This window comes from Vicugna pacos, chromosome 25 (genome assembly GCF_048564905.1).
Source record: "Vicugna pacos chromosome 25, VicPac4, whole genome shotgun sequence".
In the NCBI taxonomy this organism is placed as follows: Eukaryota; Metazoa; Chordata; class Mammalia; order Artiodactyla; family Camelidae; genus Vicugna; species Vicugna pacos.
In genome coordinates, this window is record NC_133011.1 from 22,247,556 (window position 1) to 22,260,651 (window position 13,096).

General features: G+C 36.8%; 1 long non-coding RNA gene across 1 annotated transcript in view; it reads right to left on the reverse strand.

The window, feature by feature from the left end:
• The window catches only part of LOC140689283 (uncharacterized), a 299,698-nt gene that overhangs the window by 134,834 nt on the left and 151,768 nt on the right, over positions 1–13,096 (reverse strand). The gene's annotated exons all lie outside the window — the stretch shown is intronic.

Here is a 13,096-nt window from a genome sequence, read left to right on the forward strand (position 1 = left end):
CTTTAAAGGTAGAAACAGAGATGCCCAGTATTCAGCAGGAAATTCTGGTCTTGGTGGGTTTTGATAAGGCCTAGGAAGCAGAATTTATAAAAGCTTCTTCTGGTGATTTTTGAAGAGCAGCCAGAATTGAAAACCACTGTTCTAGAAGGAGAAGTTTAAGGAGAAAAATCTAAATTGCTCTGTTCAATGAAGTTACAAGAATTCTTAGTTTGGAGTTGACAGCTGGAGAGAGCAGGGCTAGGAATCATGCAATTGAATAAAGAACGAATAAAGGTAAAGGGATTAGAAAGGAACAATGAATGGATCTCAAAGAATAGCTCACACTGGGGCCTCTAGGGGGCAGATGTACAGGAAGAAATCCCTGCCATGGATGGCCACATATCTTCAAGACCACTGATGTTAAATACTCTATTTTAAGTATCTACGTGTCCTCTGGTATAGTGTAACATTGCTCTGTTAACCAGTTTTCAGTAATATACTGTCATACACAATATATTGTTTTGGTGATCTTTTGGGAAATGGACAAAATAAATGACATTAAGAGAAATCAAAACATTCCTCAGGAGTGAGGGTATGTAGATAAGGAACCAAGAAAATAAGCAGACTCCCCAGAAAGTTTGGAAATTTGGGGTAAAGTGTTAAGCTTACTTTAGGTCGTTGAATGAGAACTTGCGATTCTTCATTCAACAACTATGCTGAATAATTTTGCTTCTGACAATGATGACAAAAACTGGACTACCCTTTCCACCATAAATAACTAGAAAAGTGGACTAAATTTATGAAAAAACAGTATTCAGACACTAGACAGAAAAACAGAACAGCCCTGTAATTCCCAAACAAAAGAAAACAAATGATGTGAACTCTAGTTTTAAATCAAACAACTAATTTGGTTTGCTATAACACTGAGAAAATTTTGAGTTTTCACCAACAAGAGTGGGGAGAGCTCACTAAACACTCAGGGCATTCAGTAGAGAGAAGCCACAATGTTCATATGTTAAGAACTGTGTTACACTAGCCAAAGTGCTAACACTTTACTAGACAAACCCTAATAATGCTAAAAAAGCAAGCTTTGAGAGGTTCAAGTTGACCTGGAAGCAAAGTAACTGGCTCCCAGAGCAAGACGTGACACTCTTTTTAGGACAAAAGTAAAATGCAGATACTCAACTAGGTAACAACTGTTATACTTCGTACCCAACTAAAAGATGACTAGGCATGCAAAGAAGCAGGAAATCAGGATCCATAAACAGAAGAAAAGTCAATAAAAAGAGCTTAAGAAATGACAGATTATGAAATTATTCAGGATTTTAAAACTGCTATTTTAAATGTGGTCAGTGATATAAGAAGCATGAACATAATAAAGAGAAAAATTAAACTATTAAAGAAGAATAAAATGAAATTTATAGAGTTGAAAGATAAAATACTGAATTGGGAAATTCACTGAATATACTTAAGAGATTAGATAATGCTGATTAAAAGATCAGTAAACTTGAAGTCAGAGCAACAGAAATTGTCTAAACTGAAGCACAGAGGCAGAACAAAATACAGCCTCACTAACCACAGAACAATATCAAGTGAACTAATATGAGTATAATTTCAATCCACTATTTTGTACTGGTGGTCCTGGGCAGTCTAATAAGGCATAAAAAAAGGCATCCAGGTTGGAAAGAAAGAAGTAAAACTATCTTTATTGACAGACAACAAAAAATCCCAAATAATCCACAAAATGCTACAGGAACTACTTGATGAGTTACTGAATAAAGGTGACTATATGTACAAAAATCAAGTGCATTTCCATGTACTAACAGTGGGCACTTGGAACCCTATGAAGCTCTTAGGGATAAATTTAACAAACATGCAAGATCCATAAACTGAATACAATAGAATATTCCCAAAAGAAATTAATAAATTGTGGTTTGCTGATACAAACTACTATGTACAGAATAAACAATAAGGTCCTACTGTATAGCACAAGGAACTATATTAAATGGCTTATAGTAACCTATAATGAAAAGGAATATGAAAAAGAATATATATGTATGCATAACTGAATCACTATGCTGTACACCAGAAACTAATACAAGATTGTAAATTAAAAAGTGTTAAATAAATAAATAAAATGGCCTTTCCTTGTCACCATGGAAAAAAAATTAATAAAGACTTAAATAAATGAAGAAATATACCATGCTCATGGATCAGATAATACATGTTAAAATGTCAATTCCACCCAAACTGATGTCTAAATTCAATACAATTTCAATTAAAATACTAATGGAACTTTTTAAAAAAAATTGACAAGTTAATTATAAAAGTCAATTAGATATGAAAGGATCATACAAAAGTTAAAACAGTTTTGAAAAAGTCAGACACAGTTGGAGGACTTCTACTTTCTAAGTTCAAGATTCACTGTAAAGCTGTAGTATAGTTAAGAGACTATCGTATGGAAGTAAACATAGCAATATTGATCAATAGGAAAGAACACTGATTTTGGAGAAAGTCTGAGTTAATTCAATGGGAGAATACTCTTTTCAATAAGCTGTACTGAAACAACTGGGTAACAATATAGGGAAAAAGGCCACAATTCTTATCTCAAACAATCAAAAAAAAACTCTTAAAATTGACTACATCCAAATTAAAACAAAAAACTAAAATGATATAATTTCTAGAAAAAAATCATAGAAAAAAATCTTTGTGACCTTTGGGTAGGCAAGACTTTATTGATTACAAAAATCACTCACCACAGAAAAAAAAGATTGATACTTTAGATCTTCATCAAAATGAAAACCTTCTCTTTAAAAGATACTGTTTAGAAAATGAAAAGGCTGTCCTATGAGAATATTTTTGAGATGTATGTGAGATAATGTTTTGCCTATATTTTCTTCTAGGAGGTTTATTGTATCTTGTCTTATGTTTAAGTCTTTGATCCATTTTGAGTTTATTTTTGTGTATGGTGTAAGGGAGTATTCTAGCTTCACTGCTTTACATGCTGCTGTCAAGTTTTCCCAACACCATTTGCTGAAGAGACTGTCTATTCCATTGTATGTTCTTGCCTCCTTTGTCGAAGATTAGTTGACCAAAAGTTTGTGGGTTCATTTCTGGGCTCTCTATTCTGTTCCATTGGTCCATATGTCTGTTTTGGTACCAATACCATGCTGTCTTGATGACTGTAGCTCTATAGTATTGTCTGAAGTCTGGGAGAGTTATTCCTCTAGACTCTTTCTTTTTCTTCAGTAATGCTTTGGCAATTCTAGGTCTTTTATGGTTCCATATAAATTTTATTATGATTTGTTCTAGTTCTGTGAAATATGTCCTGAGTAATTTGATAGGGATTGCATTAAATCTGTAGATTGCCTTGGGCAGTGTGACCATTCTAACAATACTGATTCTTCCAATCCAAGAGCATGGAATATCTTTCCATTTTTTAAAGTCTTCTTTAATTTCCTTTATCAATGGTTTATAGTTTTCTGTGTATAAGTCTTTCACCTCCTTGGTTAGATTTATTCCTAGGTATTTTATTACTTTGGGTGCTATTTTAAAGGGGATTGTTTCTTTACTTTCTTTTCTTTTTGATTCATCATTAGTGTAAAGAAATGCAACTGATTCTTGAATGTTAATCTTGTAACCTGCTACCTTGCTGAATTCCTCAATTAGTTCTAACAGTTTTTGTGTGGATTTTAGGGTTTTCTATATATAGTATCATGCCATCAGCATATAGTGACACTTTAACCTCTTCTTTTCCAATTTGGATCCCTTTTACTTCTCTCTCTTGCCTGACTGCTGTGGCTAGGACTTCCAAGACTATGTTGAATAGGAGTGGTGATTGTGGGCAGCCTTGTCTTGTCCCAGATTTTAGTGGGAAGCTTTTGAGTTTTTCACCACTGAGTATAAAATGTTCTCCTAGGACAGTCTACCCAAGCAATAGAAATAAAAGCAAGAATAAACAAATGGAACCTAATGAAAGTTACAAGCTTCTGCACAGCAAAGGAAACCATAAGTAAAACAAAATGACAACCTATGGAATGGGAGAAAATTTTTGCAAACGATGAAACTGACAAAGGCTTGATCTCCAGAATATATAAGCACCTCATATGACTTAATAAGAAAAAAACAAACAACCCAGTCCAAAAATGGGCAGAAGACCTAAACAAGCAATTCTCCAAGTAAGAAATACAAATGATCAATAGGCACATGAAAAAAATGCTCAATATCACTAATTATCAGAGAAATGCAAATCAAAACTACAGTAAGGTATCACCTCACAGCAGTCAGAATGGCTATCATTCAAAAGTCCACAAATGACAAATGCTGGAGAGGCTGTGGACAAAAGGGAACCCTCTTACACCGCTGGTAGGAATGCAGTTTGGTGCAGCCATTGTGGAAAACAGTGTGGAGATTCCTCAGAAGACTAGGAATAGACTTACCATATGACCCAGTAATCCCACTCCTGGGCTTATATCCAGAAGGAACCCTACTTCAGGATGATACCTGCACCCCAATGTTCATAGCAGCATTATTTACAATAGCCAAGACGTGGAAACAGCCTAAATGTCCATCAACAGATGACTGGATAAAGAAAATGTGGTATATTTATACAATGGAATACTATTCAGCCACAAAAACCAACAACATAACGCCATTTACAGCAGCATGGATGCTCCTGGAGAATGTCATTCTAAGTGAAGTAAGCCAGAAAGAGAAAGAAAATACCATATGAGATTGCTCATACGTGGAATCTCAAAAAAAAAAAAAAGAACATAAATACAAAACAGAAACAGCCTCAGAGACATAGAATACAAACTTGTGGTTGTCAAGGGGGTGGGGGGGTGGGAAGAGGAAGACTGGAATTTGAAAATTTGTAGATACTGACAGGCATATATATATACAGAATAGATAAACAAGATTATACTGTATAGCACAGGGAAATATAAAGATCTTGTGGTAGCTCACAGAAAAAAAATGTGACAGTGAATATATGTATGTTCATGTATAACTGAAAAATTGTGCTGTACATAGGAAATTGACACAACATTGTAAAACGACTGTAACTCAATAAAAAAATGTGAAAAAAAGAAAATGAAAAGGCAAGCTGAAGGCTGAGAAAAGATATTTGCAACCTTTATTGCAATATCTAACAAAAAGCATATTCAAAATATGTAGAGAAAGTTTACATCTTAGAAATAAAATGAACAAGACAATAAAAAGTTGGCAAAAGATTGAACAGACATGTCACAAAATAATATATTCAAAAGGCCAAAAAGCACAAGAAAAAATGTTCAGCATCATTATTCATTAAGGAACACAAATGAAGTCACAATGACACTACACACTCACTAGAATGATTGAAGTTTAAGAAAACTGACAATCCCACATGTGGACAAGGCTGTGGAGCAACCTGAACTTTCGTACATTGTCAGTGGAAGTGTTAAATGTATAATTATTTTGGGAAACAACTTGGCAGTTTCTTCTATGGTTAAACATACACTTACTGTCTGACCCAGAAATTCTACTCCAAGAGAAGTATAAGCACATGTCTACACAAAGGTTTGTACACAAGTGTTCAGAGCAGCTTTATTCATGATAGCCACAAACTGGAAACAACACATACATGCGTCAGGAAGTGGTATATTCACACAACAGACTACTATCCAGCAATTAAAGAGGCAAACGACTAATGTAGACAACACAGATAAATCCCCAGAATACCGTATTGAACCAGATACAACAGCACTGTGCCATTCTCCTCACATGAAACTAATCTTTAGATACAGAAATGGTTGTCTGAGTTGAGTTTTGAGAAGGAAGTTGACTGCAAAGAGGCAAGAGGGAAAAATTAAAGGTAATGAAACTATTTTTTTTGTTTTTTTATTATTTATTATTTTATTTAATTTGTATTGTGCTGGAATAACCAAACACATTTCTCAAATCTCATTAAACTGTAGAAGTAAATTTAGATTAATTTATTGTGTATAAATTTTACCTCAATAAAATTGGATAAAAACAAAACAATGATGGGGAGAGATTTTGTCTATAAACTGAGAGAGTAAAGAGCAACAGGCAATCTAGTTGTTGTACTAAGTTACTTAGAAATTCAATCAGTGAGATAATTTGCATCATGAACAAAAGAAATATTTATTAACTGGCCTTTGTGTTCTCACTGTAAAACAGGGATCATTTAAGTACCTCTTTCATGGGATTGCTCTGTAGATCAAATTAGTCAATGTGTGTAAAGCACTTAGAATAAATCCTGAAATATTAGGAATTTAATAAAGGTTATAGTTATCATTGTTACTACCAAGAGCCAGGAACTATAGCAGGTATGAGGTCGGGTATAATAATAAGCAATGTAGATGTCCCCACCCTCGGAGAACTTAGGTTCTGATGAGAAACAAGACCAGACAATTCTCCTCGGTCTGCAAAAGGATGTTCTGGAAGGCAGGCAAACACATTCCCCTTTACAGATGTGGAGGCTCCCCAACATTTGTCATGGGAGTATTTATTTTCTGCCTTTTCGTGGACAACAAATGGGTGGGACTGGCAAACTGTGGGTGTTGCTCATTATTGTTACATAATTTATACTATAACCTGTATGCACACTTCCCAGAGAACAATTTATACATACCAAAACAAAAAGAATATATATTTCTTGGTAACTGCTTAAAATTTCATTTGCTTTCTAATTGTACGTTGCTCTAAGAGAACAGTGAGAGAACTGCCCTCAAAGGAAGGAAGAAAATTATGACTGGATGTTACTGTGGCTCATCACATCAGCCTCAGGACCTGTGTTAAAAGGATTAGGACTCTGAAGAAGTCACCTGAGTGTGCCCACTGGTCAGAGATTAAAGATACATATTTATGTATCCATCTTCCAAGACCAATGTGCCATACTGTATTAATTTCCTGTAACTAGTGCAAAAAAATTATTACAAACTGGGTGGCATAGAACACCATAAATTCGTTCTCTCATAGTTTTGGAAACCAGAAGTCCTAAATCAAGATGTGAGCAGAAACAGTCTCTTTCTAGAGGTTCTGGGAAGAGAATCCATTGCACGCTCTTCTCCCAGCTTCTGGTGGCTTCTGTTAATCCTTGGGACCCTTTGGTTTATAGCAGCATCACTCCAGTCTCTGCATCCATCTTCACATTGCCTCCTTCTCTGTGTCTTCTCTTTTGTATTTTACAAGGACATTTGACATTGTACTGAGACTTACTTGGCTAATCCAGGATGAGCTCATCTGAAGGTTCTTAACTTAATTATATCTGCAAAGACCCTTTTGCCAAATAAGGTAACATTCACAGGTTCCAGGGATTTCGACGTGGACATATCTTTTGGGGAGTCACCATTCAACCCACTACACGTGCCATCTTCCTACAGTGCTTGGGATTTGGAGATAATCTCCATGTTCAACAGAGGACAGAAAAGTAATTCCAGGATTAGTGAATAATACTTAGCATTGCCAGAATGAAGGAAGAAAGGAAACAGAGGAATCACTGAATTTAGGATTCATGAGGGCAGACACTGTGTGTATTATTCACTCTTATTCAACAGTGCTGGACACATAGATTCTTGATATATGTTTATTAATTCTAAGAATGAATAGATAACTCATGAACTGGTCTTTGTATCTTGATATCCTGAAAGAGTCAAATTTGGCCTCCCTTAATCATTGACATTTTGGTAAAGTCCTCAAGCAAAGAGACTATAACCAGAAAAACCTGATGCTGAGTTCCGGAGCTGGCAGAAATGCTCCTGGTGACCCAAGGTGGGCTGGGCTGGATGCGAGAGTGAGTCTCGTGGTGGGAGGACAGCTGCGGAGGCCAGGGGACAGGCAAGGCTTCATGCTGGGTTCTGGGAAAATGAGTCCCCCTTTCCCAGCGGTCATAAATACATCACCTTCCCATGTGTGTTCTGTAGCTCCTTTTACAAAAACGTCGCAGTTAAAATGAAAGATATGTCCTTTTTGAAGCTTCCAACTACAGGGAACCATAACTTTAAAAAAGCAAAACAACAACAAAAACTCTTCATGTGTTTTCCTGTAAAAAGGGACTTTGAGGAGCATCCATTCTTCAAATTTTCATCCCCTGGGTTTGCCCAGAAACTCTCTGATTAGCAGGTTTTTATCAGAAGTTATGAGCTACAGGGAAACCTAGTGATTGGGGCAAACAGATAAAGTCAAGAAATTCTCTGAGTGGCACTCTTTATAGCCTTACAAGAGATGACTTGACCACTCTGTGTCTCAATTATTGGCAAATCGGGGACAGCAGTAACAACACTTGCTTATCCTACAGGGATGCAGTAAGAGCCAATTAGCCGTGGGCAATGTCACTGGAGATTGAAGGATGAGAGCCGTTATGTAGTTACAAAGCATTATTACTGTAGCGTGAGTGGAGAATGGAAAGCAGAGGCTTAGCAAGGAAATTCATGGGTCTGCCTTGCAGCAGCTTCCTGACAAATTGCTAATAAAAACCTTCCTAATTTATCTCATTCTGCCAGCATGGTGACTGGTACCTAACAGTCTGCAGATGACAGAGGGAGAATCAGGAAGTCAAGTCAGGTAGAAAACACTGAGCATGTGAAATCGGGTACCGCAGAAGAGGTTCCTTCTGAAGCTGAACTGTAAGCATCCTTTCACATTATATCAAGAATGTGGGTTGAGCAAGGACCATAGCAGGAGTTTGGCATGAGGTTGGAGAGGAAGGGATAAATTTTGAAGATGACTTTCACCTGGAATCACTAGGTAGTGCCCTTCAGGATTTAAACTGATATTCATCAACTTAACCTCAACTCTTAGTAAGATATGGGACACACAATTGAGACAATGTAGGCTAATAGTTCTGTATGAGTATTTTAATAATGTTTGAAGCCCACTGGGCCATACCGAAAGGTTGCCTTAAGAACTGAAATAAAAATACATGAACAATTACGGAGCTGCAGGGTCAGTAGCTAAGGGAGAGGGCCTAGAAAAATTAAAGAGTATCTACAAGTCAAAGCCAATATGCCAGGTCCCACCTGGGAACTACGGCCTGATACCAGCCCTGATGTGCAGTAGGCAAAGGAGAAAAAAAAAAACGATGTGCATAAGACAATGAAGAGAGGTCGTCAAGCGCTGAAAGAACCTAGACCACAGGGACAAAAAACATCTGCTCCACAGAAATCTGATTCTGCCAGCAGATTTAGGGATTTAGGAGAAAATCCAAAAAACATGCCATATCTCAGAGTGCTGAAAAAAAAGCTGGAGATTAAGAAACGATTTGGGCATGGGAGAGCAGAGATACAAGGCATGGGAGGTGACAATTCTCACCCTTGTCTGAATACCAGTCATTCCTTCTGCCTTTAAACAGTTATCATTATTGAACTCTTATAATATACCAGAAACTGTACTAAATGGCTTAGATACATTGTCCTACTTAATTGTTGCAACAGCTCTAAAATTATTCCCATTTCAGACATGAGCCATCTGAGGCTTGAAGAGGTTATGAAATTTTCTCTTACAATCACAGACTTAACAAGTGGTAAATCTAGGACTCAAAACCTGAGATTTTTACCCCAAAACTCTTGTTTAAGTACTAATACTGTTCTCTCTCCTGAAGCATCCTTCTGGGCAAGAAAGCAACTTCTGAAGTAAACAGAATTTAAATTACTACCCAGGTTTATTGCTCAGATTAAACAGGATTAATGTCCGAAAAATGCTATTAAGGAGATGCTATGGGATTTTATTGAAAGAAGACATAAGTTCTGTTGGGCTAAAGGAAATGGATGAGGCAAAACGCAAGAGAGTTTCAGCAGCGTGGATGTAGACTGAACTTTCTGCTGGCCTTTTTAGCATGAAGTAATTGCCATCTCATAAAATCTTCACAGTAGTCCTATGAAGTATGTGATATTTTATTTATTTTACAAATGGGGAAATTGAAGCAGGGTGATGGTGAGTAAGCAATCCATAGTCATCTCTGCAACGGAAGGAGCAAGACCTACAGCCTCACATTGGAGTCCTGAACTCTAAGGACCTCACTCGTTCTATTACATTACACTGCACTATGGTCTGTCTTGTTCAGTGTGTCGTATGCACTTGAAGAGAATGTATATTCTGTGTGTCTTCAGTGTTTTGTTCTATGAATAAGTATCACCTGGGCCAAGATAGTTGCTAGTGTTTGTCAGGTTACCCATCTGATTTGTTGTTACTGTTTATTGTATGGCAATTGCTAAGACACAGGTGTTATTTGACATTTTCTCTCTCTCCCTTTAATTTTGTTAATTTTCACTTCATCTATTTCGAAGTTCTGTTATTAAGTGAATACACTGTTAGAGCTGCCATATCTTCATGATAAATTGACCCTAATTATTAGCAAATGCCCATCCTTTATCCTTTTGTCTTGACATCTTTCTTTTACTTAGTATTAATATAGCTACTAACCCTCATTATGTTTGCTGTTTGTATGTTAATTTTTTCTACCCATTTATTTTCAATCCATCTTTTTACATATAAATTGCATTTATTATACGACATATAACCAAAGAGGGGCTGTTACTTGCTTTTTTCCCCTATTCTGGTAATTTCTGCCTTTTAGTTGCTTTTAGTTCATAATAGCAAATGTAATTATTGATGTGATTTGATTTAGGTCTACTATTTCATAATTTTTTTTTCCTTTTTTCCTCTCTATTTTTATCTCTGTCCTGAATTTCTTGACTTCTTTTTGGTCACTTGGATGTTTTATTAGAATTTCATTTCAATTTGGCTTTTTGGTTTGGAATTTTTTCAAGTTGGTTCTCTGTGAATTACAATATATATTCTTAACTTTTCACAGTCTGAGTAAATATTGTCCCCTTCATGTAAAATGTGATTATCTTAAAACTGTACAGACCCCTCTACCACCCGACCCTGGTCTTTATGCTACAGTTATCATATGTATTACATATATTTCTGTAATAAAACTGACAGTGAAATGTTACAACTTTTGCTTTCAATAGTTGAATGTAATTTTCTAAAATTAATAAGAAAAATTATAGACTGTCATTCTTTTAGTAGAGATAACTACTTAAAGTAGTTAATAAATACTTGGATGATCAATGAATGAGTGATGACAGGTAGATAAATACTCTTAACTGAAAGGGGGCACCCACTGAGTGAGCACGACATGGGCACCCAAGACTGTCAGATGGACCACGGACAGGGATATCAGACCAGCTTAAATTCAGCTTTCAATATTGTTCAGAAATGACCTAGTCCTGGTCTGGAATCCAGATCACCTTTTTCACCTCTGCCAACATGGGGGCAAGCCATGAAACAGACACTCAGTTCTGCGGATAGCCTTGTTGTAAATCTGCTCACCTTCAATAGTAATAAAGTGGTGATGTGTATGTTTGTTTGCTTTTTATTGCTTGCTCCTAAGTGTTCCATTTCGAAAAGAAATCAATTTGCCAGTGTTCCTGCCCTCTTTCCTAGCATCTTCACCTTGGCACGTTTCGCTCTCCCCATCAGACCCGTGAGAACATGGTGCTGCTGAGTGATGCGTTGTTCACAGTGCGGGAAGCCTCACTCACAGGGTCTGTCTTCAGTAGCATTTACAATTAGGGAGCACCATAACCAGCTGCATTTGTGAAAGCACTTTTCTTGTATCTTGCCAAGAATTCAATCTGGGTTTGGTTCTTGCAGACTAACAAAAGCTGGTGCTATGTTATCACTCTAAAAGATGAAGCCACATAGTCATTAGTAAGCTTCTCTTTATATGGTAAAATGTCACCCACTGATAGACCAAGAGCTTAGAAAACTATATGGGAATGGTGAACATGCCTGTCAGCATCATCTTGACAGTCTCCAGGACAGATGAGTCTCTGGCTGGTGATCTCTAACCCATTCTGTATCCATCCACTGATATCAGCAATAGCTTCTTGAGAAATTTCAGCTGCTTTAATCAATCCAAGACTCAAATCTAATAGCAAAAGCACAATTTTAGGAGAAATAACATTTGGGTTTAAAATTGCAACTATGATGTGAAACTATAAGTGTTTCTAATATATCAGGAACTCATAAAAATTAGTAAGAAAATCCACCAAGGATCTCAGAAGAGGAGTATTAAAAGGTATGAAGATAAAAATTCTAGAAGTGGAAAAGAGATAAATGGAATCTACATGAAAAAATGCACAACTTAAAGTAATATAAATTTAGAGATACAATTTACTTACCCATCATATTATTAAGATGTGAAAAAATTATTAACAGGATTAGAGTGAGAAAAACATTTTTACCTCGTTAGGTGTGCATGCAAATATAGAACCTTTCTGGGAAAAAAATGGCAAGAATTTTTTCTGTATATTCACACATTAATTTGTTCCAGAAAAAAATTTCAAGTTGATTAAAGGAATATACAAATATAAAAAGAGAACCATGAAGGAGGAGGAGGAAGAAGAGAAGGAAAAGGAGGAAAGGGGGACAGGGGAGGGGAGGAGAAGAAGGAAAAGAAGAAGACAGCAGTGACAGCGTTAGGGATAACATGGAGCTGAAAATAAGTTTGAAAATGAATGACCTGAAGAGCTTTGCCAAGTGTTTAAACTTATCTCCAAGTCCACAGACAAGGAAAATCATTGTGAGGAAAGGTTCTCCTTCCTACCACAGATCACTAGATCCTTTTCTTGAAATTTTATGCAGGTGCCTCAGCACAACGGAAATCCCCTTGCTTGCTTTTCAGAACACCAGAGAGGAGTACCATGACTGCCTCCCAGAGATGCACACAGTGACTGCTGGAACTTTGCATCTCCTCACTATTGAGAGGGTGAGAGCATCTTTGTTGGTATAAAGGGATAGCTGCATCTTCGTAAGTGGAAGCACAAAGCTATTTTCTTGTTGTGCTGAACTCTAACTGTGTGTAGAAGGGTGTATAATATGCAGCTTATGAATGGCTGGAGGGGTGGAGGGTGTTGATTACGAAGATTTTGTCTCCCAGCTGCTCCACCTGGTTTTCTGATGCTGGAGATGGGACTCTGAAAGCCACGTCTCCCTTTCCAGCTGCATCTCCATTAGGCTCTACATGTAGGGTAGCCAGAGGAAAGACTTGAAGACGGGAGGAGGAGGAAGCCCCCACTGCTTCCGGCTGTTTCCTGTCCCTGTC